The following is a 16274-nucleotide window of genomic DNA, read 5'->3' on the forward strand; positions in this document are numbered from 1 at the left end:
GGACGGAATTCTCATAGGGGTGTCGGGCCAAAACCCCAAATTTGGGGTGCGGGGGTTATTAAGGGGCTTATTTTTAATTAATTAGTATTAATTTAGAAATTCTAAAATATTGAGCATTTGGTGCTGAAGTAGGACTTTTGAAATTTAGGGACCGGGTGAGCGTCGCGGGTGTAATTTTGGGACCCGCAGGAAAAATTCAGAAAATTAAGTGGGGTGTTAAATAATAGTTTAAATATTAATTTGAGGTATAGGGAGCCTAAGGAAGGCTAAATGAGTATTATTTTGTAGAAATAGATTAATTAATCTGGGGAAAATATAAATTACAGGAGTTAAATTTTGGGCTCCAAGGGCGTGAGATTTTGGGTTCTAGCGAGAGTCAGGTAAGTGGAATAAATTATAACAGTCTTTTTCATGAAAATTATGGGTTGAAAAATATGTGAAAATGGTGTATGTTATTTTACATGAAATTTATTATGATATAAATATCAGATGAAATTTGTGTGGCATATGATTTATATTGAAAAATGTTTAAACTGAGTTAGATGATTTACCTTGTGAAATATGTGATACTGAAATGTGTTTTAATATGAGAATTGAAATGTGGGAAAATGATGAAAGTGAAATGTGCAAGAAATGTATTCTCTAAGAAAATGAATAAAGATGAAATATGGAAATGTGTTTTGAGAAATATTGAGTAATTGTGAAATAAGATATGTATATGATAGTATGAGATGAGATGAATTATGAACTGAGAAAATATCATTTAAATGATGAAATGTGTTGAGAATACTGATATTGAAATGTGAATATATGAAATGAATATATTGCAATGTTAATTTTGCAATATGAAAATGAGAAATGTGAAAATACATGAAATATGAATGATAAAATGTCAATACTGCATAATGACTGTGGGTATGTGGTGGTAAATCCTATTGGATGGTTATGATATTGAGCACGGTATCGTTGCTAGTGGTGTTAGTGCAACCGGACAGACTCTTGAAGCGTGTGGCGTGACAGTCGACTGTGCCATTGTGTAGGGTTGTTAGGCCCCCTGAGTCCGGATCAGGGTTATAGGCTGTCCAGTCGTACTACAAACGCGATATGTGATATGATATTTGATCTAATCGGGTCGGCCAACCGCAGTTAGATCCAACCTTTGGGCCGCACAACCTTGTTCATAGGGGGAAACATGGCGTGTATAGAAAGATCCTCAGGATGACCATGAGTTTCAGATGCAATGTTGGTATTTGATACCGAGGATACTCATGAGCCAGAAAGTAAAGTGGAAATGAAAAGTGAAAGAATGATAAAATTGGCTAAAATGAGAAATGAAAGAAAGAATGGAAATTGAGAAATAAAGAATGATAAAATTGAGAAATAGAACCACATGAGTTAATAATATAAATAATTGAAGTGAAGTGAAACTTTCCGCTTGAGGGCTTACTGAGTAAGGTGAGTGCCCTGATAGGTATCAAATGTGGCCATACCCGGCTGCATAACGTGTTAGGGCAGAGGGAAGCTACCTGTATGGGCGGGTAATCTTCCCTATTCTCAAGAGCTTCATGGGTAAATATGTGTTGGAAATCATTGAATTTGATAAATGATTTTAAAGCTTAGAAAAGAAAAGCCTATGTTGTATATCTATACGATTATGAGAATGTGTATATCAGTGTATTTTCTCAAATGAAATGATGATTTGAAAAGTAAAGTGTATTATAATTGTACTCATATGGCCACACACTATAAATAATTTATTCCTTCTTACTGAGATGTGTCTCACCTAAATTATCTAATTTTTTAGGGGATAAAGATAGACCAGGTGATAGAGCCCCATGATCATAGGGAACTAGGACCCTGATATACAGGGTGAGTTTGGACTAGGAAGGTGTGATTCCCTAGGGTTGTGTTTTTTTTTTTTTATATGAGATAGTATTGTGTATATGTGTATATGGATACTCTGGGTATTGTATTCTGACTGATATGTATATAATGTCTTCCGCTATTAGGTTGTATAATAAAATAACTTTTTATCTGGTACCCAATGCGGGTCGGGTCGTATGAATGATAGTAGGATTGTTGACATGGTCGATTTTTGGATGTTTTTGATTTATGAATGAATATTTATTTATTATTGAGAAAAAAAAGTGTACGAAAATCGGGGTATCACAAGATCGATATGGAGGTGGTAAGGGACGAATGACGAGGCATGGTGGTTCTCAGGGTGGATGGGCTATCCCTACCTATCCTAGATGTGGTTAGAGACATCCAGGTGAATGTAGAATGGGAGAAGAAGTCTACTACCATTGTGGGAGACCCGAGCACAGGTCTTGGTCATGTCAGGGATTGCCGGCTCAGGTACCAGCTCCCAGACCGTATCAAGGTGGTTATCATGCACCTCATGGAGGCCAACAGAGGAACACTGCACTGGTGAGAGTCTATATGTTAATGCTAGGAGATGCTGAGGAAGCTAGAGATGTAGTTACAGGCACCCTTACTACTTTTTCATATAAAGTTGTTGTCTTATTTGATACAGGTGCCACCCATTCTTTTATTTCATCGGTATATGCTAAGTTAACAGGGTATGAGGCACATTTATTGGAGGTTGGGTTGGATTTATTTACGCCGACTGGATCAGTGGTGAGATGTAAGAGAATACTCAGGGTCTTTCCCGTGACCATTCAGGGGAAAGTACTGCTAGCTAATCTTGTGATATTAGACATACAAAGGTTCGATATAATTATGGGTATGGATTGGTTGGCAATTAATCATGCAAATATTGATTGTCATTTGAAAGAAGTGATTTTCAGACCTTGAGGTAAGCAAGAATACGGATTTCTTGGTTCATATATATGTTCTTCGCCACAATTCAAGTGAAGAAACTAATTCAAGATAGCTGCCAAGGATTTGTTGCCTATATAAAAGAATTGCCAAAAGAAGAACTGAAAGAAGTCGATATTTCTGTGGTTAGAGAATTTTTAGATGTATTTCTAGAGGAATTACCTTATTTGCCACCAGACCGTGAAGTTCAATTTATTGTAGATCTTTTACCGGGGTCAACACTAGTATCCAAAGCACCTTACCGAATGGCTCCAACTGAGTTAAAAGAACTAAAAGATCAATTGCAGGAATTGCATGATAAAGGTTTTATCAAGCCCAGCATGTCGCCCTCGGGAGCACTAGTTCTATGTGTCAATAAGAAAGATGGGACTATGAGGGTGTGTATAGATTACAAAGAGATAAATAAACTGACAGTTAAGAATAAATATCCTCTTCTTAGGATCAATGACTTGTTTGATCAGCTTCAGGGGACCCAGGTCTCTTCTAAAATTGACCTTCGGTCAAGTTAACATCAAGTGAAAGTTAGAGCAGAAGACGTCTTAAAGACAACATTTCGAATGAGATATGGGCATTACGAATTCTAGTGATGCCATTTGGGTTGACCAACGCGCTAGCAGTCTTTATGGATTTGATGAATCGAGTAATCCATCTGTACTTGGACCAGTTCGTAGTTGTATTCATTGATAATATTCTAGTCTACTCGAGGAGTTTTGAGGAGCACAAGCATCATTTAAAACTGGTATTGTAGACATTAAGAGAGAGAAAGCCATACACGAAATTCAAAAATGTGAATTCTAGCTTAAGTAGGTTTCTTTTCTCAGCCATGTGATCTCTAAGGCAGGTGTATCAATTGACTCGAGTAAGATAGAGGTAGTAGTGAATTGGGTAAGGCCAGGGACTATCTAAGAAGTTAGAAGTTTCCTGGGTTTGGCAAGCTATTACCAACGTTTTGTTAATGGTTTCTCCAGTTTATCAGGTCCATTGATGCGACTTGCGAGGAAAAATGTGAAGTTTGATTGGACCGATGATTATGGGCAGAATTTTTAGGAGTTTAAGCAGCAGTTGGTTTCGGCTTCAATACTAGCTATTCCATAAGGGGAGGACGGGTTTGTGATATATAGTGATGCGTCATTAAAAGGTCTTGGATGTGTGTTGATGCAGCATGACAGGGTTATCGCGTATGCTTCTAGACAACTTAAAGAATATGAGAAAAATTATCCTATGCAAGATTTGAAGTTAGCTGCAGTGGTGTACGCTCTCAAGATCTGGAGGCATTATTTATATAGTGGGAAGTGCGAAATCTTCACGGATCATAAAAGCTTAAAATATTTCTTTACCTAGAAAGAGCTGAATATAAGGCAAAGAAGGTGGCTAGAACTTATTAAAGACTATGAATGCACTATTAGTTACCACCTAGGGAAAGAAAATGTGGTAGCAGATGCTCTGAGCAAGAAATCAGCGGGACTAGTATTGGCAGGTATGGAGATTCAGCACTCAATTCTGATGGATTTGGAGAGACTTGACATAGAGTTAGTAGAAGATAATCCTCAAGCATTTGTTTCCAACCTGGTTGTATAATCTACGCTATATAGGAATATTAAGGTGGCTCAGGGTGATGACATAGAGTTAGCAGAAGTAATAGCCATAGTACGAGATGGTAAGGGAGAGGAGTTCAGCATCTCTGATGATAGAGCTCTGAGGTTTTGCACCAAGTTGTGTGTGCCTGCAGATGATGATATTAGAAGGATGATTTTGGAAAAGGCTCACGGATCACTATACACAGTTCGTCCTAGTAGTACTAAAATGTATAAGGATCTGCGAGAGCATTTCTAGTGGAGTGGAATGAAAATAGAAATTGTTGAATTTGTACAATAATGTTTGACGTGCCAACAGGTTCAGGCTGAGCACCAAAGACCAGAAGGGTAGTTGCAGCCACTCTTCTTTCTAGAGTGGAAATGGGATCACGTCTCTATGGATTTTGTTACTGGGTTACCACCAGTGCGACAAGGATTGAACGCAATTTGGGTGATTGTTGATCATCTGACGAAGACTGCTCATCTCATCCCCCATTAAAGTCGACTATTCCAAGGACAGATTGGCAGAAAAATGCATTCAGGAAATAGTTCGTGTCCATGGTGTAGCAGTATCAATAGTTTCAGACTGAGATCCTCGATTCATTTCACAATTTTGGAAAAGTTTTTAGGAGGCTATGGGTACACAGTTAGCATTCAACACTGCTTTTCACCCTCATACAGATGGTCAGACTGAGAGGACAATTTAGATATTGGAAGATATGCTTCGGGTGTGCATGCTAGATTTTGGGGGTAGCTGGACCCAGTTTTTGCTGCTAGTTGAGTTTGCTTACAATAACAGCTATCAGGCTAGCATTGGCATGGCACCTTACGAGGCACTATATGTTAAAAGGTGACGTTCCCCTCTTTTCTAGGATGAGGTAAGCGAGAGCCGAGTTTTGGGTCCAGAGATAGTGCGGTAAGCATATGATAAGGTCCGACTAATTAAAGAAAGAATCAGTACCATGCAGAGTTGACAAAAAAGCTAGGCAAACACTCGCCGCTGAATATTAGAAGTTGATGTGGGGGATCGGGTATTCTTGAAAGTAGCTCCTCTGAGAGGTATTATGAGATTTAGGAAGAAGGGCAAGTTGAGCCCTAGGTTTATTGGCCCTTTCGGGATACTAGAAAGAGTAGGGTCAGTTGCCTACAGGCTAGCTCTGCCACCAGCCTTGTCTAAGGTACATGACGTATTCCATGTTTCCATGTTGACAAAATACATCCCAGACTCGTCCCACATAATCAATTATGCAAAAGTAGAGCTTAAAGATTCACTAGTTTATGAGGAAGCACCAGTACAAATCTCATACCGAAAGACACAAGCTTTATGCACCAAAGAAATTCAGCTAGTGAAAGTTTTGTGGAGAAATCATGCTATAGAGGAAGCGTCTTGGGAGCTCGATGATCATATAAGACAGAAATACCCGCAATTGTTCCAGGAGGATTAGTTATAACTTGGTAAAATGTAAATAGTTAGGTAATGTTTCTTTTGCAGGTACATGTATTAATTTAGTTAGTAAGTAGCCTTTTAGTTTTATATGTGTGATCTCCCATAACTTAGAATATAACCACGGTATTCCTCCACCATAAGTAAGGGTAAGTAATAAAATAAGTAGACAATTTTCTTCAAAGAATAGTGGATGGTGTTCAACACAGATGGTAAATTTCGAGGACGAAATTTTATAAGGAGGGGAAAATGTACAGACCTGAATAATTTCCATAATTTAATAATAGGAATAAGAGAAAAAAGGAAAAAAATTAAACAGGGTCTCATCGGCGAACACAAGGGATTCGTCAACGAGCACACATGAGGGTCTCGTCGATGAGAAGATACCGAGACGTTTTTTTTTTCAATTCTGAATTTTGTCAATAAGGAGTAGACATTCATCGATGAACTTCCTTCTTGACCTCGTTGACGAAGAGATGTAGCTCGTCAACGAAGGCCAGTGTATAAATAGCCTAAACTTGATTTTTTTTCAACTGAAATTCACGCACAATCACTCTCTCTCTCTCTCTCTCTCTCTGTCCTCAGTTCATCCCCTTCCCTTTCTCTTTAAGTTTTCGGGCCAGATTCTCGTCGGTTCAACGATCCAAGGCCACCATGACGCTCGTGGAAAAGTTCTCTTCAAGTCTTCTGAAGTGGATCGTTGGTGGGGCTGACTTGAATTCAATTCTAATTTCAGGGTAAGACATTTTATTTAGTATTTGCCTTTACCATAGTTATAAGAAATGTAGTACACAGAAAAATACTAATATTTTGTTCTGGGAGATGTTGTTTTCAGGGTGTTGAGCGGAGATCCTTGCAGGTGTAAAGCCAGATACAGTAGGGGCCTTTCAGAATTAGGTAAGGAAAATATGCTATGCTAGGGATTTTAGAATGCATGTCAGAAGATTATGTTTATGTATTTATATATCAGCTTATTGATCAATTTTTTTAGAATATTATTGTTATTAGTATTACAGTAGAATTACAGAAATTGAGCATAAGATTTTGTTTGCTCAAATGTGTGGCATGAGTTTATTACAGTATAGTATGATGATTAAACAATTTTACAGATATTTAGTTATACAGTATATTAGCAGAAAGTATGATATATAGTACTTTTCAGAATGACATGATTTCTAAAACCATAACACTCAGAAAGATATTACAGATATATTCAGACAAATATTACAAATATTTCAAACATAAATTACAGATATTTCAGAAAGATATTACAGATATATTCAGACATATATTATAGATATTCCAGTCAGATATTTCAGTTATTACAACTCAGATTTATAGTGTTATGGTTATTTTGAAATAATGTTAAAACAACAAGATAAGTATATATGTATATATTTTAGTATTACACTGTATCAGATTCTTGAGAAAATTTCAAACAGATTTAGATAGCAGAGCACGGTACCGTTGCTATTTCAGATAGAGTGCAGCAACATAACTCAGATAGTATGTGGATTCCGTCTAACCGTGCCAGGAGAGATTGCAATCTCCCCAGCAAGCTAGGTTGAGGTGGTCGGTTAGATGAGATAAATTTGGAGATTGCCCGAAGACATTGTAGTGGGCTAGATTGATAGATGATAGAGATATAGATTGAATTGCCTAGTAGGCCAACCAGAGTAAGTCCAGCCTATAGGCCGCACAACCCTGTCATGAGGAGTTAAATCATGACATACAAATCTCAGGGTATTAGCAGAAGTTCCTATATATATAGCTATATCATAAAGCAGCAATTTATATTATCGTACTAGAAGTATGTACGAATAGAAAACTCAGATACACAGTGGTATTATAAACTATTTTGCAAGTATTTTGTACAGTATACTAGCTTACTTGCTTTACAGTATAAGTATTACATTTGTATATTTAAATGTGTAACTCAGCCGCCACACACTAGTAATAGCACATTTCCTCTTACTGAGCGTTGTCTCATCCTAGTGACTTACTATTTTTCACGAGATCTAGTTGGGTGAGCGAATCAGGCTCGCGGGTAGAGGACTGCTTGTGCTGCCCTTACTGGAAGGGTAGGTGTTTCCATGGTATCAGTAGTTTGGGCTACAACCTAGGTTTTTGATGATGTCACTAGGTATTTTGTGATATGTATATAAATGCATTTTGAGAATCATAGTTCTCTAGTATTGTATAAAAATATTTACAGTTTATTATGAACCGCTGCCTAAGAATGTATGGTGTATAAAGTTTCCTCAATGCTCGTTTGGGCCTCAGATATCTTCAATAGTATTTTAGATAGATTGGTTATATGTTATATATATATATATATATATATATATATATATATATATAATGAAATGAAAATTAAAGAAAATGATATAAGTAGAAGGTCGTTACATGCTCACCTATAAATAGAAGTGAGCTCATTTTTTAAGGAATCTCAAATTTTCCTCTTTTGGATCTCTGCTAGGATTTCAATTATTTTTCACAAAAAGGCTCCTACTGGCTCTCTCTTACTCCCTAATTGCTCTCTCCTCTTTTCGGCTCATAGGATCTCGTAGTTTCACCAGTTTGAAAAGCTAGGGTTTTAATTTTTCTGTTCGTTTTAATTTCTTTTTCAGAATCAGGTAAGGGGATTAAGTTATATTAGCTTTTTAATGAATTTGAACCATACGAAATGTTTTTGGAGTAAGTATATTTATGTTTTCAGTTGATGTTTCAAAAGCCAACCGTTCAAAAGACCCGTTTTCAAACCTAGGATATATGTTATGGTATTTTCAGTAAAAACGAATGGTAGGAAGTTTGGTTTATCTTCTAAACCGATGATGCTTTGGTTGCCTATGGGCTATGTTTTAAAATACAGGAAATTGTGTGGAAAGTGAATGATATGTATGTACAATTTTATAACCGCAATGATGAATGTTTGTGAAATACTAAAATTGTTTGTGAAAATGTAGGGAGATTTATATGTATGATCTGTGAGGGCCGAGCTATATGTATGATGGTCGTAAGTGCCAAGCTTTATATGATGGTCATGAGGGCCACGTTATATATATGATGGCCGCAAAGGCTGAGTTTTATACTATGACAGGTTTTAAATGAAATGAGTTGAAATATGGTTTTCTATTACTTAAATTGCATGATATGCTTTAGGAACCCTGATGACCCTTATGTTATAAGCGCAGTATCACTGCTAGAGATTATGTATGTGGCCGTGTGCGCCTACACTGTACTGCGAGAGTGGTGTGGGTGGTTTTAGATGATTAGCCTCAGTAGAGGGTGTACTTTCCCTGGAATCCCGGACTTTCAGGATGTGGTAAGGCAATCGGAATCACATATTCAAGTCGCGGATGCCTGCACAGTGGAAGTTATGTGCAGATGTATGTTTGACTTAGTCTGGGTTGATCACGCCAGGCTCTGTCCAGCCTTCAGGCTGCACAACCTTGACCACGAGGGTTTATACATGGCATTTAGTCCTAAGGATTGTCTTTTATGCATATTTCTAGATTTATGCAAATGATGTTATATAATTAATGAATTGTTGATATCAGGAATATGAAGCAAGTATTTCCCACTGTACCAATACGTACTATGTAAAGTAGCTATTTTCGGTTAAATGAAAAATGGATGTTTTTTGTAAGCACTAAATGGATGTTGCCCACACATTGATATTAACTTGATTATCCTTACTGAGAAATGTCTCACCCTAAGATACAAATCATCTTTTTAGGAAATAACAGGTATTGTGCTTAGCAAGATCAAGGGTGAAAGTTAGAATAGTATTTTTTTTGAATATCTGTATGATCTTAGATGTATGTAAATTATGTTGTAAGTCTCTAGACTTGTAAAATGGTTGTATGGACCGAACTAGTTTTTTTTTTGGATCGAATTGTGATATGGATGTTTGGAAACCTTTATGTATGAAAGGAACTTAAAACTTTGGTAATGTATGTTTGGAGAATGTTTCATTACTTACGCTACATTTATTATGATAAATATGGTATCAGGTACACAGATGTCACTAAAGTAGCACCCCGGGGCCACATAGTGGGTCGAGCCATTATAGTTAAGGTAAGTAATTGTGAAACAGGGATATATTTTGTATACCTTTGGATTTATTATGGATATTTAGGAAAAATATGTATGTACTTATGGTGATGATAGAACTCTAGTATTGTATTTGGGGTTATGTATATTATGCTTCCACTATTTGGTTCATAGACTAGATTATGGACAGGTATACTCATTATCCCACTTCGGGTTCGGGTCATTATAGTTATGCTGCCAGAGATATATGTATGGAGAAAAACACTTCGGGCCCCATTAGGTTTGGGGCTCTATAAGCAACCAAGCCTAAAACAACACGGATTGACAACATTTTCACTACTGGTGAGAAAATCTCCCCAAAATCAATCCCCTTTTTCTGACTAAAGCCTTTGACAACTAATCTAGCTTTGTATCATGGGAGTGAAAAATTATCTTCCTGTTTTAATCTATAGACCCATTGAAAAGTAAATTTATATAGTCTAATATATGTTATTTATACCAGCATTTACAATTTCAATGATCCATGATATTATTTTTAAATCAGATTATTTATATAGAAATATAACTCAGTAGCCACACACTAGTAATAGCATGTTTCATCTTACTCAGCGTTGGCTCATCCTAGTGTTGAATTGTTTTTCAGGTGAACCAGTTAGGCGAGCGGAGCAGGCTCGCAGGTAGTGGGGCTGTTGTACTGCCCCTTTTGAGAGTGAGTATTATTTTTGGGAGGCATGTTTTTTATAAACCCTTACTATCAGTAAGTGTAACTTCGAGAGAACAGTGTCGATTGTATATTGTGGGTTGATGTGACACTCTGGTATTGTATTATATGTGGATTTATTTTATATGATTGGCCTTCCGCTATTTAGGTAAATGATTGAATTTAAAAACTAGGGAAAAAGATTTTATTTTATTTTCAGGGCGTTACAATTTGGTATTAGAGCCTTGGTTGCTAGGTTCTGTAGACTTTAGAGTATAGCGGAAGCAATACCAGAGTATGGGAAAGAATTTGAGGTTTGTTCTATGGTCTAGGTACAAGATTTTTTGTGTTGGTTTCCGTGTTTTTCCTTGGGTGATGATTTCAAGAAAATCATAATAAACTATCGTCGGGTTGTGTTTCTAGGTGGCAGAACTGGATTTTAAGTCAAGATTCTGTACTAAAGATAAGGTTCTTAAGTGTGTTCTTATTTTTCAGGATGGACCCAGGAAGCAGTGGCACGAATGCTGGAGGAGATAGATCAGGACCTTCCAACATGGGTGGAGATACCGATGCAGTACTGTGCAGCGTCACCTAGCAGGTGATAGATGAGATGGCCAGGAGCTCTAGGGAGCGTGGCTATTCGATCGAGTAGTTTACGCGGATGAAGCCCCCATCCTTTGCTAGAGGAGATGACCCGATTGTAGTTGAGAATCGAGTCCAGGATATAGAAGAGACATTAGCAGTGCTTCCTTGTTCGGATGAGCAGAAGGTAGTATTTGCAGTGTTTAAACTGACAGGGAAGGCAAAGCCCTCGTGGAGATCAGCGCGACTGATAAAGAAGCAAAGGCCGGTTCCAGTGCCAGTGACTTGGGATCGATTCAAGGAGCTGTTCTTCGAGTGATATTTTCCTTCTGTCATTTGGAGCGCGAAGGCAGTAGAGTTTTTGCATCTGGTACAAGGGCAGATGATCGTATCCCTGTACACAGCTCGGTTTATCGAGTTGTCACGTTTTGCTCCACATCTAGCACCTGATGAAGAGAAAAAGGCCATGAAATTTGAAGTGGGATTAAGGAGAACTTGTTTGAGCAGATGATTGGCTTCAAAGCTACAAAATTTATGGAGGTTTTAGATAGAGCTGCGATCATTGAGAGTGGTATTCATAGGGGTTTAGCAACTCAGAGTCAGAGGAAGAGGTCGACGCCTCAGAGTTACCAGGCTAGCTCGAGTAGGGGTCCATGGAGAGGAAGCCATGATAGAGGAGATCAAAGGTAGACGGCAAGACCTCGAGAATACCAGGGTATACAGACTTTTCCAATGTGCCAAACATGAGGGAGACGTCATTCGAGGGAGTGTCTGGCAGGGAGAGGTGTATGTTATCATTGTGGGAAACCCAGCCATATGATACGTGCATGCCCAGGGCTGCAGGACCAAGTTCTAGCTCCCAAGCCCTATTGGGGAGGATATCAGGCAGCTCAAGGAGGATATCAGACGTCTCGTGGAGGCCAGTAGAGGAATGTAGTCCCAGCACAAGTTTACGCTCTCACGCCGGGTGATGTTGAGACTGCCGTGGATGTGGTGATAGGTACATTTACTGTTTTATCATATCCAGTTATTTTTCTATTTGACTAAGGTGCCACTCATTCCTTTGTCTCTACATCTTACGTTAAATTATCTGGAAGTGAGACCCAATTGTTAGATATAGCATTGTTAGTAGCTACACCATCAGGGTCAGTGATAAGATGTTAAAGTGTACTTAGAAGCCATCCAATAAAAATTCAGGGGAGAGTGCTACTAGAAAATCTGATTGTATTTGATATGTGTGGGTTTGGTGTAATACTGGGTATGGACTAGTTAGCTGCTAATCATGCCAGCATTGATTGTTGTAAAAAAGAAGTAATTTTCAGACCCCCTAGTGACCATGATTTTAGATTCGTTGGTTCACGGGTACGTACTCCACCACAGCTGGTATCAGATTTACAGGCTAGCAGATTACTCCAGGACAAGAGTCAGGGATCGTGGCTTTTATAAAGGAAGCATTAGAAAATGAATCGAAATTCGACAGTACCCTAGTCGTGCGGGAATTTTCAAATGTTTTTCCTGAGGAACTACCAGGATTGCCTACCGAACGCGGGGTGGATTTTCCTATAGATTTGCCTCCAGGGACAACGCTGATCTCTAAGGTTCCCTACCGTATGGCTCCAGTTGAATTGGGAGAATTAAAGGAGCAGTTACAAGACTTGCTGAACAAGGGGTTTATACGACCCAATGTATCGCCATGGGGAGCACCAGTGTTGTTTGTAAAGAAGAAAGATGGGTCTTTGAGGATGTGTATTGATTACAAAGAAATCAACAAGGTTACTATCAAGAATAAATATCCTCTACCCCATATAGACCATTTGTTTGATCAGCTCCAGGGTACACGGGCATATTCCAAGATCGACCTCATATCAAGGTATCATCAAGTGAGAGTAAAGGCAGAGGACGTTACAAAGACAGCCTTTAGGACCAGGTACGGGCACTATGAATTTCTCGTTATGCCTTTTGGCCTAACAAATGCTCTAATTTTTTTTATGGAATTGATGAATAGGGTCTTTCACCAGTATCTAGATCAGTTGTAATGGTTTTTATTGATGATACTAGTGTACTCGAAGAATTTCGAGAATCATGAGATGCATTTAAGGCAATTAATGCAAACACTCAGGGAGGAAAAGCTTTACGCCAAGTTTAGTAAGTGTGAGTTCTAATTTGAGCAAGTTGCATTTTTGGGCCATGTGATCTCAGGAGATGGTATTTTAGTAGATCCCAGCAAGATTGACGCGGTGGTGAATTGCGCCAGGCTGAAGAATATGCAAGATGTCAGGAATTTCTTGAGGCTGCCAGGTTATTACTGTTGATTCATTGACGAGTTTTCAACTTTATCAGGACCTCTCATGCGTTTAATCAGGAAAAATGCCAGATTTTTGTGGGATAAAGAATGCGAGCAGAGTTTCTAGGAATTAAAGCAGTGGCTCATCACTGCACCAGTTCTGACGATTCCATCAGGAGGTGATGCATATGTGATTTACAGTGACGCATCTTTGAAAGGGCTTGGTTGTGTACTGATGTAACATGATAGGGTGGTAGCGTATGCGTCCAGGCAGTTCAAAGAATATGAAAAAAACTACCCTACTCACGATCTAGAATTGGCTGCAATTGTACATGCACTAAAGATCTGGAGACATTACTTATATGGTGAGAGGTGTGAGATATTTTCTTATCACAAGAGTCTAAAGTATTTTTTTTCACACAAAAAGAGTTGAATATGCGCCAGAGAAGGTGGTTAGAACTCATCAAGGATTACGACTGTACCATTAGTTACCTCCTAAATAAAGCGAATGTGGTGGCTAATGCTTTGAGCCATACATCAGAGGATACAACATAACTAGCAACAGTAGTTTAGCATCCAATTCAAATGGACTTGGAAAGGCTTGGTGTGGATTTAGTTGAAGATGATCCTCAGGGTACCCTTTTTCAAAAAGCTTGATCTTCTAAATTGAGTCCCGATATTTCAATTTGAATCCCAGTGTGTTAATTCGAGTCCTAGTGTGTTAATTTGAGTAAGTATTTTTAGTTGAGTGCCAGTGTTTTTATTTGAGTCCTAGTGTTTTTAAATAGAGTCCCAGTATTTTAAAACCGAGTCCCATTTTTTTATCGAGTCCTTATATTTTTGATTGAGTCCCGGCATTTTTAAATTGAGTTCCGATGGTTTTAGCAGAGTCCTGATATTTTTATTTGAGTCCTGGTGTTCAAATTGAGTTTCGGTAATTTAAAAAAAAAGTAAAATAAAAATAATAGGTCCTCTTTTGTTTTAAAATCGAATATTTCGATTTGAGCATTTTAATTTTTTTAAATTGAGTTGTTTCAAATTTGTTTAATTTTTAGGAATCGAGTCGCTTTAATTTTACTGGATCATCTTACTAAGTACACAGGTCCTTTCAATTTCCAAGAATCAAGCGTTATTAATTTGGATTTCTCATTTTAAATATGAAATTAAATGAAAAAGTGCAAAGAAAAAGGAAAAAACAAAAATAAAAAAGAGCATGACACATTGGAGAAACGGTTCCAACAAATCACGCGCAGCAAGGAAGGGGGGAATATTTTCTGTTGGGATATTTTCTTTGGCCCCCGCGTGCCTGTTTGCGCGTCATAGTCCACCTGCAGACTCTATAAAGAGAGCCTCTCGCACAAGAGCAAAGGGGGGGCAGAGGGAACAGTGCATTGGCACATGTAAAGAGGGGGATATCACTATTCACGGCACTTTCCGCAGCTCCATCTCCACCGCACAGGTCTCTCGGCCTCTCTCTCACCTGCAACTCCAGCTCTCCCTCAAGCTCTCCAGCCATCTCTCTCGCTCTCTCTGGTTTACCCTCTGACCCATCCTCCTCCTCCATACCAGCAACCACCACACCAGCTCCTTCTCTCCCTCACTCACCCACGCTAGCCTCCATCATATCCAGCCCCCAGCCGAGCCACCAGATCCCACACCACCAACACCCGAGGAGGCCAGCAAACCCAGCTCCCTGACCCGCTGCTGTCTCCGCCGTGAAACACACGCAGAACCAACCACCATCCCCTGCTCCAACTCCCATCTCACTCTCGTCTCTGTTTGCAGCTCTCATTCATACCGAAACCCACAGTCTGCGGCCTCGGCAACCCCACTGTGAACTCCGCGAACACAGCACCTCACGGCCAACACCTTAACTCACACACATTCCCGGCAAGCCCTCCACAGTGACCTCACCTGCAGCAACTCGCCTCCAAAAACCGACACCGCCTTTACCACCCGCCATCTCCTCTGTACTTCACTCTCGTCCAGCTCACTCCTCCGCTGAGGGCACAACCGAGCAGCAACCCCTCTCAGCTTTTCCACCCTTTCCCTCGTGACCACCTGCTCTCCCATCTTTGGTGAACCAGCGTCGCACCGACCACTCACAGCCCACTCCCCATCTCCAGCTCCAGCTGTGAGAACACCAGACCCGAGCACACAGCCTCTCTCGGATTCCCTCTGCTCCGCGAACCACCAGCACCTCCGCAGCACCCGAAGCACCGCAGCACCACCTCACTCCACGAAGCACAGCAGACTTCCAGCCATATCCAACAGCGACAACTCCAGCAGACACCAGCCCCCCGAGCACCTCCCCAGCTGCAACCAGCTCCATGACAGCAACCGCACCAGAGACCCGAGAACCACAGCAACCCGAAGTCTCTCAATCTTAGGGGGACTCCCAGAAGTCACACAGGAACCACCCGAACCCTCCCTCTTCGCAGACCACTCCTCTTGAACACGGCAACCCAACCTCGGTGGTAACTGCTCTTGTCTCAGCATTCTTAATGGCCTTTGTTTGGATTTTGCTTTGGCTCGTGTCATGTTTACAACCTTGTTTACTTTCATTGTCATGTCCGATTCACCGTTGTGTATTTGGTGTCTTGTTTCATTGCTATGGTAGTGGTTGGGTCTGATATAGCCATGTTCGAAGGCGAGTTTGGTTTGATTGTTGTGTGGAGTGATTTCTAAACTGTTAATTCTTTACACACACTGATACCCACGCACCTGCACACACATTATAGCACACACACTACACACACTGTTACACACACTGCTGCATGCACCTGTGCACAC

This window comes from Malania oleifera, chromosome 8 (assembly GCF_029873635.1).
Source record: "Malania oleifera isolate guangnan ecotype guangnan chromosome 8, ASM2987363v1, whole genome shotgun sequence".
In the NCBI taxonomy this organism is placed as follows: Eukaryota; Viridiplantae; Streptophyta; class Magnoliopsida; order Santalales; family Ximeniaceae; genus Malania; species Malania oleifera.